Source organism: Cetorhinus maximus, chromosome 27 (assembly GCF_964194155.1).
Source record: "Cetorhinus maximus chromosome 27, sCetMax3.hap1.1, whole genome shotgun sequence".
NCBI classification, from domain to species: Eukaryota; Metazoa; Chordata; class Chondrichthyes; order Lamniformes; family Cetorhinidae; genus Cetorhinus; species Cetorhinus maximus.
In genome coordinates this window covers 26,948,969-26,964,111 of record NC_135905.1, presented here as the reverse complement: position 1 = coordinate 26,964,111, position 15,143 = coordinate 26,948,969, and positions in this window count along the sequence as shown.

The window sequence follows — 15,143 nt, the reverse complement described above, 5'->3', positions numbered from 1 at the left end:
AGGCAGACTGTCTCAGAGCAATGCCATGACACTCAGTACGAACGCCTTCAAGGGAGAGACGGAGAGAATGTCAGGGACTGGCAAGAGTATTCCTCCAAGGGACTGACACGTTCTTCCACAGGACTGAGTCAAGACATCTTCAAGGGACTGACAGGACAAGCCACAGGAGGGACGAAGTTAGAGAGCTTCAGGAAAGCTGTGGGTAAACTGAAATCAGAAGTCAATAGCAAAGAGAAGCTGCTTACAAAAGGACTGCATGAGGACAGCACTAACAACGTGACTGTTGAAGCTGTCGGGGAGCTGGTGGTGTCATACTTTGGCAATTAGACAGGTCTATTTTAATACCTGCGATTATTATGACAGAATTACAACCAGTCCGTGTGACATAAATCTTTATAGTGCATCTGGCCAACTAAAATTGACCTTTTCATTGAAAAAGGTGCTATCACTTTCAATGAATATGACAGTAGGCCACACGCACACGCACTTCTACACTCAGTATTGTATTCTGAATGGCCACAATTGTGGGTCGGATGAAAGGGTTTATATATATTTTTTTCTTTTTATTGTAATTACTTTCCCTTCTTTTGATTTTCCCCTCGCCCTACATTGTAATCCTTCCCCCAGATAAACCAGAAGCTGATGGCCCTGTTCCACTCTAGCTGCAGCCGTTCTAAGGTCTAAGTCTGCAGGAGCCGGCCGCAGACAGCGCCCTTGAGTTGATGAGGTTCTTGACACGCGCAGGAAGCCGAACGATTAACCCACTGGGGGCTGAGTGTAAAGAAAACCTTTTTTTTTTCCGGGCACCAGCGAGTGGTTGTGATCTGGAATGTGCTGCCTGAAAGGGCAGTGGGAGCAGATTGGACAGTAACTTTCGAAAGAGAATGAGATAAATAGTTAAAGGGCAAAAGCGTAGAGAGCAGGCGAGTGGGAACAGGAGAGCGACAAAAAGCTGGAACAGGCATGATGGGCTGAACGGCCTTGTATCCTTCTGTGCGTTACCACTTTGGGTGCAATTGGGAAAATTGCCCTTGTTGGTACAGCTTTCAAATTAGCACTAAAATTGATTTGGGTAAAATCCCTTATGCACCAAGACAAGTGGGCAGGAGAATTCAATCTAATCTTTTTTTAAAATTAATTAAATTTCCAATATAGACCATTCCTTGATATATCCAAGAGTGGAAAGCTGGGCAGTTTTAACAATGCAGCTGAAAATGGGCTAACCACAGTTTTAATAAGGGGGGTGCCCAATTCTTCAGGTATAAAAGTAACTGATTTAAAGTCATGGGAATGGCAAAAAAAAATACTACACTGAACTATTTGATATTTTTATTGGCGGATTGAATATATTTTAATCTTTATAAAAAGCTTTTAAGACACATGACCCTGTTTGGCTCTGATACTGAACACAATTCGAAGAGCATTCCTGAGCCAGCGCAATCAGTGGAGAGTCACAATTTCGATTCGGGAACGTGGTTGGTTTTGTGGGAAGGGCCTGCTGATTTTTCTGAGCCAGCATAAAAGATGGTGGAAACCGTGAACGTTAGTTATATTTTGGGGGTAAATCGTGTAGTATTAGGGTGTTTGGGACTGGGAGGGACAATGGGGGACCAGTGAAACAGCACTGATGTCGAGAGTTACATGGGAGTAGTAGAGTATAATAGTGAGTCTGGTAGAAGTTGGCGTGGAGACAGCGCCTGGTCAGGACTGTATCCTATATCGATGTATATAGTTGTGTGTTATTAATAAACAGCTATTGTTCACCCATACAAGCCTCTAGACCTCTTCATGAGACAACATACAACAATAAAACAAATTCCACGATATTCAGTGCTGGCTTGGCTGATTCCACCTGCATTGTGTTGGTGTGACAACTGTGAATAACTGACAAGCAAAACCCCACTGTGTCTAAATCCACAAGCCTCAATTGCCCGTGTTAGTCTTCCCCCTTCTCCCTGTCATTCCATATTTCCTCTACTTTCTCATCACATTTGCTTTCTGTGACATGTATTTTATACCCTTCACTGTCCTTTTGCCTTTAGGTTTGCTTCCAGGCTGAAATAGGTAAAAATTTTCAGTTCCTCATCGAACAACAGGCAATTCTCAACTTTGTATAGTAGTGTCCAACAGACAATAGTGAATCAGCAGCTTGTATAGTAGTGTCTAACAAACAATAGTGAGTCAGCAGCTTGTATAGTAGTGTCTAACAAACAATAGTGAATCAGCAGCTTGTATAGTAGTGTCTAACAGGTAATAGTAAGTCAGCAGCTTGTATAGTAGTGTCTAACAGGCAATAGTGAGTCAGCAGCATGTATAGTAGTGTCTAACAGGCAATAGTGAGTCAGCAGCTTGTATGGTAGTGTCTAACAGGCAATAGTGAGTCAGCAGCTTGTATAGTAGTGTCTAACAGGCAATAGGGAGTCAGCAGCTTGTATAGTAGTGTCTAACAGGCAATAGTGAGTCAGCAGCTTGTATAGTAGTGTCTAACAGGCAATAGTGAGTCAGCAGCTTGTATAGTAGTGTCTAACAGGCAATAGTGAGTCAGCAGCTCGTATAGTAGAGTCTAACAGGCAATAGTGAGTCAGCAGCTTGTATAGTAGAGTCTAACAGGCAATAGTGAGTCAGCAGCTCGTATAGTAGTGTCTAACAGGCAATAGTGAATCAGCAGCTTGTATAGTAGTGTCTAACAGGCAATAGTGAGTCAGCAGCTTGTATGGTAGTGTCTAACAGGCAATAGTGAGTCAGCAGCTTGTATAGTAGTGTCTAACAGGCAATAGTGAGTCAGCAGCTTGTATGGTAGTGTCTAACAGGCAATAGTGAGTCAGCAGCATGTATAGTAGAGTCTAACAGGCAATAGTGAGTCAGCAGCTTGTATAGTAGTGTCTAACAGGCAATAGAGAATCGGCAGCTTGTATAGTAGAGTCTAACAGGCAATAGTGAGTCAGCAGCTTGTATGGTAGTGTCTCACAGGCAATAGTGAGTCAGCAGCATGTATAGTAGAGTCTAACAGGCAATAGTGAGTCAGCAGCTTGTATAGTAGTGTCTAACAGGCAATAGTGAGTCAGCAGCTTGTATAGTAGTGTCTAACAGGCAATAGTGAATCAGCAGCTTGTATAGTAGAGTCTAACAGGCAATAGTGAGTCAGCAGCATGTATAGTAGAGTCTAACAGGCAATAGTGAGTCAGCAGCATGTATAGTAGTGTCTAACAGGCAATAGTGAGTCAGCAGCATGTATAGTAGAGTCTAACAGGCAATGCTGAGTCAGCAGCATGTATAGTAGTGTCTAACAGGCAATAGTGAGTCAGCAGCATGTATAGTAGTGTCTAACAGGCAATAGTGAATCGGCAGCTTGTATAGTAGTGTCTAACAGGCAATAGTGAGTCAGCAGCTTGTATAGTAGTGTCTAACAGGCAATAGTGAGTCAGCAGCTTGTATAGTAGTGTCTAACAGGCAATAGTGAGTCAGCAGCTTGTATAGTAGTGTCTAACAGGCAATAGTGAGTCAGCAGCTTGTATAGTAGTGTCTAACAGGCAATAGTGAATCAGCAGCATGTATAGTAGAGTCTAACAGGCAATAGTGAGTCAGCAGCATGTATAGTAGTGTCTAACAGGCAATAGTGAGTCAGCAGCATGTATAGTAGAGTCTAACAGGCAATGCTGAGTCAGCAGCATGTATAGTAGTGTCTAACAGGCAATAGTGAGTCAGCAGCATGTATAGTAGTGTCTAACAGGCAATAGTGAATCGGCAGCTTGTATAGTAGTGTCTAACAGGCAATAGTGAGTCAGCAGCTTGTATAGTAGTGTCTAACAGGCAATAGTGAGTCAGCAGCTTGTATAGTAGTGTCTAACAGGCAATAGTGAGTCAGCAGCTTGTATAGTAGTGTCTAACAGGCAATAGTGAGTCAGCAGCTTGTATAGTAGTGTCTAACAGGCAATAGTGAGTCGGCAGCTTGTATAGTAGTGTCTAACAGGCAATAGTGAGTCAGCAGCTTGTATAGTAGTGTCTAACAGGCAATAGTGAATCGGCAGCTTGTATAGTAGTGTCTAACAGGCAATAGTGAGTCAGCAGCTTGTATAGTAGTGTCTAACAGGCAATAGTGAGTCAGCAGCATGTATAGTAGAGTCTAACAGGCAATAGTGAGTCAGAAGCTTGTACAGTAGTGTCTAACAGGCAATAGTGAGTCAGCAGCTTGTATAGTAATGTGATAAACGTCGGTTCTGAATTGTTGATGGTTAATTAATGTTGAGAATGATAGTTCATTCGCCCTTATGTAAATCAGTAGGTTCTATTACCATAGCCTCAATAACTGTGTACAGTTTGCTCACTCCTATCACCCTTTATAACACCAACTTGCTGCTTTATAAACAGGCTTTACTGAATCTGACGCAGCCCATCTGATGTCGGCTGATGAAATCTGAATTAGGTTCGCCCTTCGTAACACAAAAAATATGTCCCAGCCTCCAATGTTCGTGAAAAGCCAAAGTAGTTTTAGCCGTTCCAGAATGTGACCACTCAATACAGGTCAGTTCTGAGAATGAAGTGCCAATCATTGTATTTCTGTGTGTGTGTGTGCTGGACTTTTCTAAGTTTGCTTACTGATCCTGTGTAAATTGAGTTCAGGAGCTGGTCTCCGATCAGTTGAGTCAGCCTTAGCTTGATCAATCGAACCATGTAGACACTCTGGAGCCCGAATCCTAATAAATTCTAACTTCGGTGGTGTGTATTGACCCCAATTAATACAGCTCGCTCCCATTTTCAGCCAAGTCCCAGACTGGATTATAACAACTGCATTGATATAAATGACCAAGTCTGTGCTGGATAAGCATCCATTCACATTTGGAATTTAAGGTTAGATTTGAGATGTTCTGCCAATTTTCTCCTCTCCTGGAGGCATAGACTGCTTGTTGCATTCTGGTTCCATGGGCATCAGTTGCCTCGTGGTAACCTTAACCCCAGCGCACATTCTTCACCTGGGACTCTGGATGTTATAAGCCTTTCGAACTTAGGGAAGGACCTGCCTGTCACCATGAAATGCACCAGTGGGTTTTTTTTTGCTGGGTAGTTAGTGCATATTGGTTAGGGGTGGAAAATCAAGACAATGTACCCCTCCCTCAGCGAGGGCTGCTGGAGGAGGTGGGGGGTGGGGGGGGGGTGGGGAAACGATGGGACTCATTGTAGAGCTGTGAGAGCTGAATCCAGCATCATTCAGCTTCCTCAGCACAGAGCAGGTTCCAGACCAGGAACAGCTCATCCACTGAGGAAGTTGAGTAGTTTCACCGACCCTGTTAACTGCGGGGGCAGAATTGCCCGTTCCCTGGCCGGCGTGCTTGTAGGTGGGGGAGGGGGGTGGGGATGGGGTGGGGGTGGGGGTTGTGGGGGGGGGAGGGGGGAGGGGTTGGGTGGCCATTACATTTTTCGGATGGCCTTCCCTCTGGGCTTCCGCCCGTCCCGACCTCTCCGCAATGTTATGCTGGGAAAGGAGAGGCCGAGGTTGGCCCACCCGCTCTTGTTGCAGTTGAGGCCCTTCAGCGGGGCAATTATTAACCCCTTCAGGGTACTTCCCACCCAGCCTCGCTCTTCAGGCTGGGGGGAGGAGCTCCGGGGCTGATCCTGCTCAGGCCCCGGGTGGGAAGGGGGGGGAATGCCTTCTTTTAAAATCAGGGCGCCCATCCCCCTCCCCCTCCCCGTAAAGGCCTGAGCCCCCCCAAACCCCACCCAGCCTCACCACCAACACCCCCATCCCCCCTCTGCCCACTCCCCTACGCCTCACCTCCCCACCCGGACCTCAGGTCCCCGCACTTGCCCGGTCCAGGGCTCCCGGGACTTAGACTGTGGGATCTGCTTGCAGCCCCAGACCTGTCCACTTCCGGCCCTAGAGATCTGCCAGCCAATCAGGACCTTGGGTGGGGGGGTTGGGGTGCAGGGTGTGTGGACGGTGGGGGGTGACACACCTCGGGGTGGGTGGGTGTCGGACCTCGGGGAGGGGCTGGGGTTTGGGTATCGGACCTCGGTGGGTGGGGGTGGTCGGGTTCGGCCTGCGGTAGGCCGGGAGGGTAGGGTTGGGTTGGTATGGGGGGCAGCGTTGGACCTTGGGCAGGCGTGGGGTTGAGATTCGGGCCCATGCTGAGGCCAAGTCCCGTGAGGGTGGGGGTGTCCCATGTGAAGTCAGGGGGTGGGGAGTGCCAGGGTCGGGGGTGGGGGGGGCGGGGTGGAGTGGGTGGTTAGTCAGGGGGTGGGAGGAGTCCTGTGGGGGGGTTGGGGTGTAGGGGGAGTGCAGTGGGGGGGGTGAGGGGTGCAGGGGGAGTCCTGTGGGGGGGTCGGGGTGTAGGGGGAGTGCAGTGGGGGGCGAGGGGTGCAGGGGGAGTCCTGTTGGGGGAGTCGGTCTGAGTGTTTACAGCCTGGGTCTTTACAATCATTACCCAGAAGGAAGTTAATTCTTCTAACTTTTTTGGGTAACTATTGGTGTAACGCAGTCAGAACCATCCAAAAGTTTGCATTTGAAATGGAATTTTCAGATGGTTCCCAGTGTAGGGTAATTGCCCAGAGGAAGTGGGCACTCCTGGGCAATTGCCTTGCAAACACTTACCTGGGAACCTCCGAAAGGATATCTTTGGGGTACCCCTCAATCTGACACTGGGGAGCTCGGAAGTTACAGCCCAGTGTTATGTTAGGTTATGTGAAGGAATCAATTGACAATACTCTGTATAGACACGATGGACAGTTGGAGGCTGTATGATGGTGTAGCCCGTCTGCTTTTCCAATGCACTGTAGCAGTGGCGCTGGACTGGTTATCTGCGGATCTAAACTGTGCCCAGTTGGGACAGTTCCAAGTGAAAAGCCAAGGGCTTCCCCAAGGGCATCGTATTTACAGCACAGAAACAGACCATTCAACCCAACGACTCCATGCTGGTGCATCTGCTCCTCCCACTTTTCATTTAATTTGATCAGCAGTTTGTGGTGAGGGGGGAATTGAAGAGAGTCACATCAGACCCCAATCACACACTTCCCATTGGTTGATTGATCGTAGAGTGGCACTGGGAGAGGCCTAGGAGAAGATAACTGTGAGTTAATGTGATGCCTATTGTAGCTGAACCGCCTCTTTGGCTGAATGTGTATAGCAATGGGCCTAAGAAATGTCTGAAATACACAAGGAAAATGGAAATGGTGTCTGATAATTATGTGTCTATCACCATTCATCACATCCCAACTCCTTTTGCACCTTCACCTATTTGAGGTTTGAGATCAATAGCAACTCTGCAAGGGGGTTCTACCACTGCCTGGGGGCTCCCTCCCTTTTATTTTGTCCTTCACGCCACCCCTCGCCCCTGCTGCCCTCCAGTGTTTGTGTTCTGTTCCCCAGCTGGGTACAGCAGAGTGCCCTGTGGCACAGAGAGCCTGGGTACAGCAGAGTGCCCTGTGCTGGCACAGAGAGCCTGGGTACAGCAGAGTGCCCTGTGGCACAGAGAGCCTGGGTACAGCAGAGTGCCCTGTGCCTGCACAGAGAGCCTGGGTACAGCAGAGTGCCCTGTGGCACAGAGAGCCTGGGTACAGCAGAGTGCCCTGTGCCTGCACAGAGAGCCTGGGTACAGCAGAGTGCCCTGTGCCTGCACAGAGAGCCTGGGTACAGCAGAGTGCCCTGTGGCACAGAGAGCCTGGGTACAGCAGAGTGCCCTGTGGCGCAGAGAGCCTGGGCACAGCAGAGTGCCCTGTGCCTGCACAGAGAGCCTGGGTACAGCAGAGTGCCCTGTGCCTGCACAGAGAGCCTGGGTACAGCAGAGTGCCCTGTGCCTGCACAGAGAGCCTGGGTACAGCAGAGTGCCCTGTGGCACAGAGAGCCTGGGTACAGCAGAGTGCCCTGTGGCACAGAGAGCCTGGGTACAGCAGAGTGCCCTGTGGCACAGAGAGCCTGGGTACAGCAGAGTGCCCTGTGCTGGCAGAGAGAGCCTGAGTACAGCAGAGTGCCCTGTGCCTGCACAGAGAGCCTGGGTACAGCAGAGTGCCCTGTGGCACAGAGAGCCTGAGTACAGCAGAGTGCCCTGTGCTGGCACAGAGAGCCTGGGTACAGCAGAGTGCCCTGTGCCTGCACAGAGAGCCTGAGTACAGCAGAGTGCCCTGTGCTGGCACAGAGAGCCTGGGTACAGCAGAGTGCCCTGTGCCTGCACAGAGAGCCTGGGTACAGCAGAGTGCCCTGTGGCACAGAGAGCCTGGGTACAGCAGAGTGCCCTGTGGCACAGAGAGCCTGGGTACAGCAGAGTGCCCTGTGACACAGAGAGCCTGGGTACAGCAGAGTGCCCTGTGGCACAGAGAGCCTGGGTACAGCAGAGTGCCCTGTGCTGGCACAGAGAGCCTGGGTACAGCAGAGTGCCCTGTGGCACAGAGAGCCTGGGTACAGCAGAGTGCCCTGTGCCTGCACAGAGAGCCTGGGTACAGCAGAGTGCCCTGTGGCACAGAGAGCCTGGGTACAGCAGAGTGCCCTGTGCCTGCACAGAGAGCCTGGGTACAGCAGAGTGCCCTGTGGCACAGAGAGCCTGGGTACAGCAGAGTGCCCTGTGACACAGAGAGCCTGGGCACAGCAGAGTGCCCTGTGCCTGCACAGAGAGCCTGGGTACAGCAGAGTGCCCTGTGGCACAGAGAGCCTGGGTACAGCAGAGTGCCCTGTGGCGCAGAGAGCCTGGGCACAGCAGAGTGCCCTGTGCCTGCACAGAGAGCCTGGGTACAGCAGAGTGCCCTGTGCCTGCACAGAGAGCCTGGGTACAGCAGAGTGCCCTGTGGCACAGAGAGCCTGGGTACAGCAGAGTGCCCTGTGGCACAGAGAGCCTGGGTACAGCAGAGTGCCCTGTGGCACAGAGAGCCTGGGTACAGCAGAGTGCCCTGTGGCACAGAGAGCCTGGGTACAGCAGAGTGCCCTGTGCTGGCAGAGAGAGCCTGAGTACAGCAGAGTGCCCTGTGCCTGCACAGAGAGCCTGGGTACAGCAGAGTGCCCTGTGGCACGGAGAGCCTGAGTACAGCAGAGTGCCCTGTGCTGGCACAGAGAGCCTGGGTACAGCAGAGTGCCCTGTGCCTGCACAGAGAGCCTGAGTACAGCAGAGTGCCCTGTGCTGGCACAGAGAGCCTGGGTACAGCAGAGTGCCCTGTGCCTGCACAGAGAGCCTGGGTACAGCAGAGTGCCCTGTGGCACAGAGAGCCTGGGTACAGCAGAGTGCCCTGTGGCACAGAGAGCCTGGGTACAGCAGAGTGCCCTGTGACACAGAGAGCCTGGGTACAGCAGAGTGCCCTGTGGCACAGAGAGCCTGGGCACAGCAGAGTGCCCTGTGCCTGCACAGAGAGCCTGGGTACAGCAGAGTGCCCTGTGGCACAGAGAGCCTGGGTACAGCAGAGTGCCCTGTGGCACAGAGAGCCTGGGTACAGCAGAGTGCCCTGTGCTGGTACAGAGAGTCTGAGTACAGCAGAGTGCCCTGTGCTGGTACAGAGAGCCTGGGTACAGCAGAGTGCCCTGTGCCTGCACAGAGAGCCTGGGTACAGCAGAGTGCCCTGTGATGGCACAGAAAGCCTGGGTACAGCAGAGTGCCCTGTGATGGCACAGAGAGCCTGGGTACAGCAGAGTGCCCTGTGCCTGCCTCGTGCTCTACAACAGACGATGGAGTGGAGTGAAGAGCTACACAAACATTAGGCTGTGTCTGAACCGCACCCCCGCCCCAAACCCCCTGACGCCAGAACCTCTGCTGTCACCCGGGGCCTCAGTTCACTCAACCAGTGATAAACAAAACCAGATTCCCACATGATCAAATTCAACCATCGGGATAACTCTTGTGCGCAATGCACAGGAAACGATGGCTTCCTGGTGGAAATAAACAGTAAAGCAAATATTAAAATAATGGCTCCTTAATTTGAAGGCGTCGGAAGTGTTTGGCTTCAGCTGTTGCGTGCGAGGTCAGAGGGTGGTCGATTGAAAGGCGAACTGCGCAAAATTCTCCTGCTTGTGACTGTGGAAGCTACGCAGCAACAAGGCTCACCTGAGCTGCCAGGAATGACTGGATAAGCTTGGTCACAGGGGGGACCTTAGAGATAGAACAGCCTAAAGAAAGGGGACACACTTTAATATTTCCTCCTTAAGGATCAGAGCAAGTTCGCAGGAGATTTGACAAAGGCTTTTGGTAGAGCGAATTAGGAGAAATTGTTTCCACTGGCAGACGAGTCACAGATTTGAGGTGATCAGCAAAGAGCCAGAGGTGAGGTGAGGGGATTTTTTATTTTTACGCAGTGAGTTACAGTCAGGAATGCACTGCCTGAAAGGACAGTGGAAGCAGATTCAAGAACAACTTTCAGAAGGGAATTGGATAACTAGTTGAAGGGGAAAATTTGCAGGTCTTTGAGGGCAAGTATAGAGGAGTGGTGGATAGCTACTTGGAGAGCTTTTTCAAAGGGCTGGCATAAGCATGATGTATCATTCTAAAATTCTGTACACTTAGCATTTGCCTAAGCTTTCATCTTGCTGTTTTGCTTTTGGGAAATGTGAATTATTTTGTGATGACTAACAGTGCTGAGGAATGGAATAGTTTTCAGTTTCTAGTGCCACTTCTACTGCTTCCACAACATGAGAGAGCTGGAATAAATCTTCCTGTCACTGTACTCAAATCCCAATCTCAAAATAACAACTTTACTGAAATCAGTTCCACATTTCCAGTTCTCAGGCTGAGCACTAAGTGCAGTTGACATTTCGCTGCCATTTAGAGATAGAATACAGATAAAAATGTACAATTGAATTCTCTGGTATTTTGGATACACTAGGCATAACATTCTATAATTATTTCATCACAAAACCATTCTACAGTAATTCAAAAGTAACTGTCAAATGGTGCACTGTCTGTACTCAAAGTTTACTTTGACCCAGTCCTGTGTTAATATACTCCTGTAGTACAGGAGCTCTCCATGTATCACTGCTAGCATAACATTGCTGCTACTTGGTGGGGCTAATTCATGTGGTGTTAACTTTCTAACAGTTATGATTTGGCTCCAGGATGATCTGTATCAATTGACTCTTCAATAGCTTGCATTTTTTGAATTCATTCATGGGATGTGGGTGTCACTTTATTGCTTGTTCAGAGGGACATTTAAGATTCAACCACATTGCTGTGGGTCTGGACAGCAGATTTCCTTCCCTAAAGGGCATTATTGAACCAGGTGGGTTTTTATGACAATCAGCAATGGCTTATTCTAGATTTTTATTGGCTTCAAATTTCACCACCTGCCTTGGTGGGATTTGAACCCAGGTCACCAGAGCATTACCCTGGGTCCCTGGAATCCTAGTCCAGCAACAATACCACTATGCCACCACCTCCCCATACTATAGTCATTCACTATCCCCACCAACCCCGCAGCCCAACTGCCTAACAACGTCCCATATTCTCCTCTTAATATTCATTGAAAAAGCGACCACTACACTTTAAAAAGTACCTAATTGGCACAAAAGCATAACTCGCCTAGTGTCTGGACCCCACGGCGCTATTTTGAAGAAGAGCAGTGTAGTTCTCCCCTATCTTAAGGCCAATATTTATCCCTCAAGCATCATCAGGACAAATTGTCTGGTTTATAATTTCTGATTATGTGATGTTACTGGAGGTAAATTTCTGGTCTTGTTTCTTATGTTACAACAGTGACTATACTTCAAAAAAAAACTTTATTGGCTGTAAAATGTTTTGGCTTAGTGAGGTTATGAAAGGTGCAAGAGAAGTCTAGTTTTTTCTTTCTTCCTGTTGAATATTTGATATATTTCAGAGCTATGCAGAGATGACACTAGTTTCTAAGTGTGTAACAGGGTTATTCACAAGAGTTTTAAAATTTATCTGCAATCGTAAAATGTCTGCGCTCAAGCTTACAGCTCAGCTTCTGGTGGCTTCTGTGGTATCTGTTTACTTTTCTCTGAGTCAACACCCAGGCTGAATCAGTCAAGCACAGTGAGCGTAAATCAGATACCAGACTCACATAATCAAATACAGATCAATTAAACCATTGGCCATGACACTTCCTGCAATGAGTTCTGTTCGAGCCACTATCAATGGCTTTCTCTCTGAAATGAGGTGTACTTTGTGTGAGGAAACAAGGGGCCTGGGGACTGTTAGAACACAAGGATGGGGAGTGTGAGGAGAATGGGGTGGTCAGGAAGGACAACAGAGATTTTGCTGCTGATATTTTCTTCCTTCTTGTGCTCTGCTACCAATAGAATTTGCTCAATCTGGCAGCCTACCAATGGCATTTGATGTCCTTATTCCAAGGTGCATCTGATGTATTGGACTCTGCCAGGATCAAAGGACTGAATGGTTCTTCATATAAAATCGAATGTTTCTGTTTTTCCTTAAACAAAATGAGGAGACATCCAATTGCCAAGACTATGGGATTGTTCACCTTTTGTTATTTCAGAAAGCCAGTGTTGTGGTGATGTTTCTCACTTGTTGCAGTATGTTCGTTCATTCACACTGCCTTAAAATACAAATACCAAACCCACTGTAACTGTTGGGTATTTTGGGTATTTAGAAAGAGTTGAGCTGACCCATTGACCACAATGTGCTCGCTGATCTACTTTGGCTCCCAGTTAAGCAACATTTGATTTTAAAATTCTCATCCTTGTTTTCAAATCCCTCTATGGCTTTGTCTCTCCTTCTGTCTGTAACCTCCTCCAGCCCCACAACCCACTGAGATCTCTGCACTGCTCCAATCCTGCCCTCTTGGGCATCCTCGATTTTCATCACACCACCATTGGCAGTCATGTCTTCAGCTGCTTGTGTCCTGAGTTGTGGAATTCCCTCCCTAAACCTCTCTGCTTTTCTCTCTAAAAATCTACCCCTGACAAAGCTTTTAGCCCCTGCCTTAATAACACCTTACATGGCTTAGTGTCAAATTTTGAGTGATAACATTCTTGTGAAGTCCCTTCTGCGTCTGCTTTGGTTGGCATCACAGACTAACATCTATATTTTGCCAACACTTATATGGTTAATGTGAGCTAGTAAGATTGTTAATACACTGTCTTGGAAACAAATGGGGCCTGGAACATCAGAGACTGGATGTATGACTGAAGACATGTGTGGGGACCATGTGGAAGTCCTAAGATACGGACCTATGTGGGAATTGCTTGGAAGTTTAAACTTCCAGTGGGCAATTCCTGTGCTCCTTGGGACCCTGTGTGAAAGAGTCTAACTCTGAGTTAGAGTCGAAAACTTGGGACAGTTCCACGGGACACACCTGGATAGTTACCCAGGAAATGCTAGACAGATTAAAACCTAATCTAACATTTCAGTAACTACACAACTGACATCCCAATCACCCCCGACCCCCGACTAACCTCTTGACCCAGCCTGGCTACTCCCACAGCCCGACTGTTCCCCTCTGACCTGACCCAACAGCCCCGATCCGACCCGATCCTACTACCTCTCTGACCTGACTATCCCCCCCACCATCCCCCCGATCACATGACTAACCCCCTGCACCGACTCAACCACCCTGACTATCCTCCCGACAAGACCTAACTATCTCTGACGCGACCTGACTACACTCCCCAACCTAATTGCCCCCCAACTAGATGACTACCCTCCCACTAACCCGATTACCCTCCTGACCCGACCCAACTACCTCCCCTGACTGCCCCTCCCAACAACCCGAATATTCCCGACCTGACTACCCCCTCTGACCCAGCCCGACTACCTACTCACCCACCAAGCCCCCTACCCACTACCCACTTACCCACCTCACCCACTTCCCACCTACCTCCTACCCACTTACCCATCTCATCCACTTACCCACTTCACCCACCTACCCACTTACCCACCTCACCCACTTACCCACCTACCTCCTATCCACTTACCCATCTCATCCACTTATCCACTTCACCCACCTCACCAACTTAGCCACCTCACCCGGCTACCCATTCATTCACTCACCCCACTCACCCATTCACCCATTTATCCATCACCCATTCACTCATCCATTCACTAACACTCAAACTGGACCTTTACACTTGCCATACAGCAGCCAGTGCCTTAAAAAAAAGGGCTCATCCTGTCTCTCTCCCCTTGTCGACTCTATCCCGATGGAGTTCCCTGAGGGACACTGTGCTGTGCATTTCTGTGAAAGCTGGGCTCGGAAGATTCCGGAAGGAATGTGCAGCAGCATTGAATCGGGGGAGTTTACAAGCGCAGTTGCAGTCCGACAATCATTATTGCTGCTCAGAAGATCTGGGTCATGGTTTTTGTAGTTTGTGTGGATGGCTACCTTGTGGTTTTGGCATTGCCGGAGGGCACTAGTTATTGGCTGGGTTAAGTACAAAGTTGTGCTGCATTTCGAACATGAGTTCAGACAACCGCAAACTTGTTAACTTTCAGAATATCAACCTCTGATACACAATGTGTGTCTGTGTATCTTGCAATTCCAAGAACACACACCAAAGGCCACGCTTTGTTATAGGCAAACAGCTATCTAGGCAGAGGAAAAAAAGGTCATTTTACACTCAGTTCCGCTGATGTGGAACCAGAAATTTCCAGTTGAGATTGTCTGGTGACTGGCCCTGCAGCAGCTCTCACATTCCAGCTCCTAACACCTCTCAGGCGGGAGGACAATGAAGATACAGACAAGTGAGCAGCTCACAGTCACAATCCTGCCCCAAACCTCTAACACTGCCATGGGAGATCCACTAGATTGAAATGTTTTCTAATACTCCCTGGAAGCTGGATTTTGGACTCCACAAAGGGAAGAGGGAAAACTAAACGTGCATTTTTGGGATGCTGTCGACAGTGAGACTAAGTGTCAACAAGATGCCTTTTAAAAAAAATTACAGATGCAAAGCAATATTTGGTACTGAGAGGTATGATTAATATCTCTTATCCTTTTTTGTTGAATATGGTTGATTTTTTAATTTCATTTGACATTTGCTGGTGGAGAGGTACAAGGGACATACGCTTAAACTGTGGGAGGGTGGAATAGACTGGGATATTGGATGGTTCATCTACTCCCAAAAGAACATAAGAACTAGGAGCAGGAGTAGGCTATTTGGCCCCTTGAGCCTGCTCCGCCAGTCAATAAGATCATGGCTGATCTGACTGTGGCCTTAACTCCACTTTCCTGCCTGTCCCCCATTACCCTTATCCCTCTTGTCA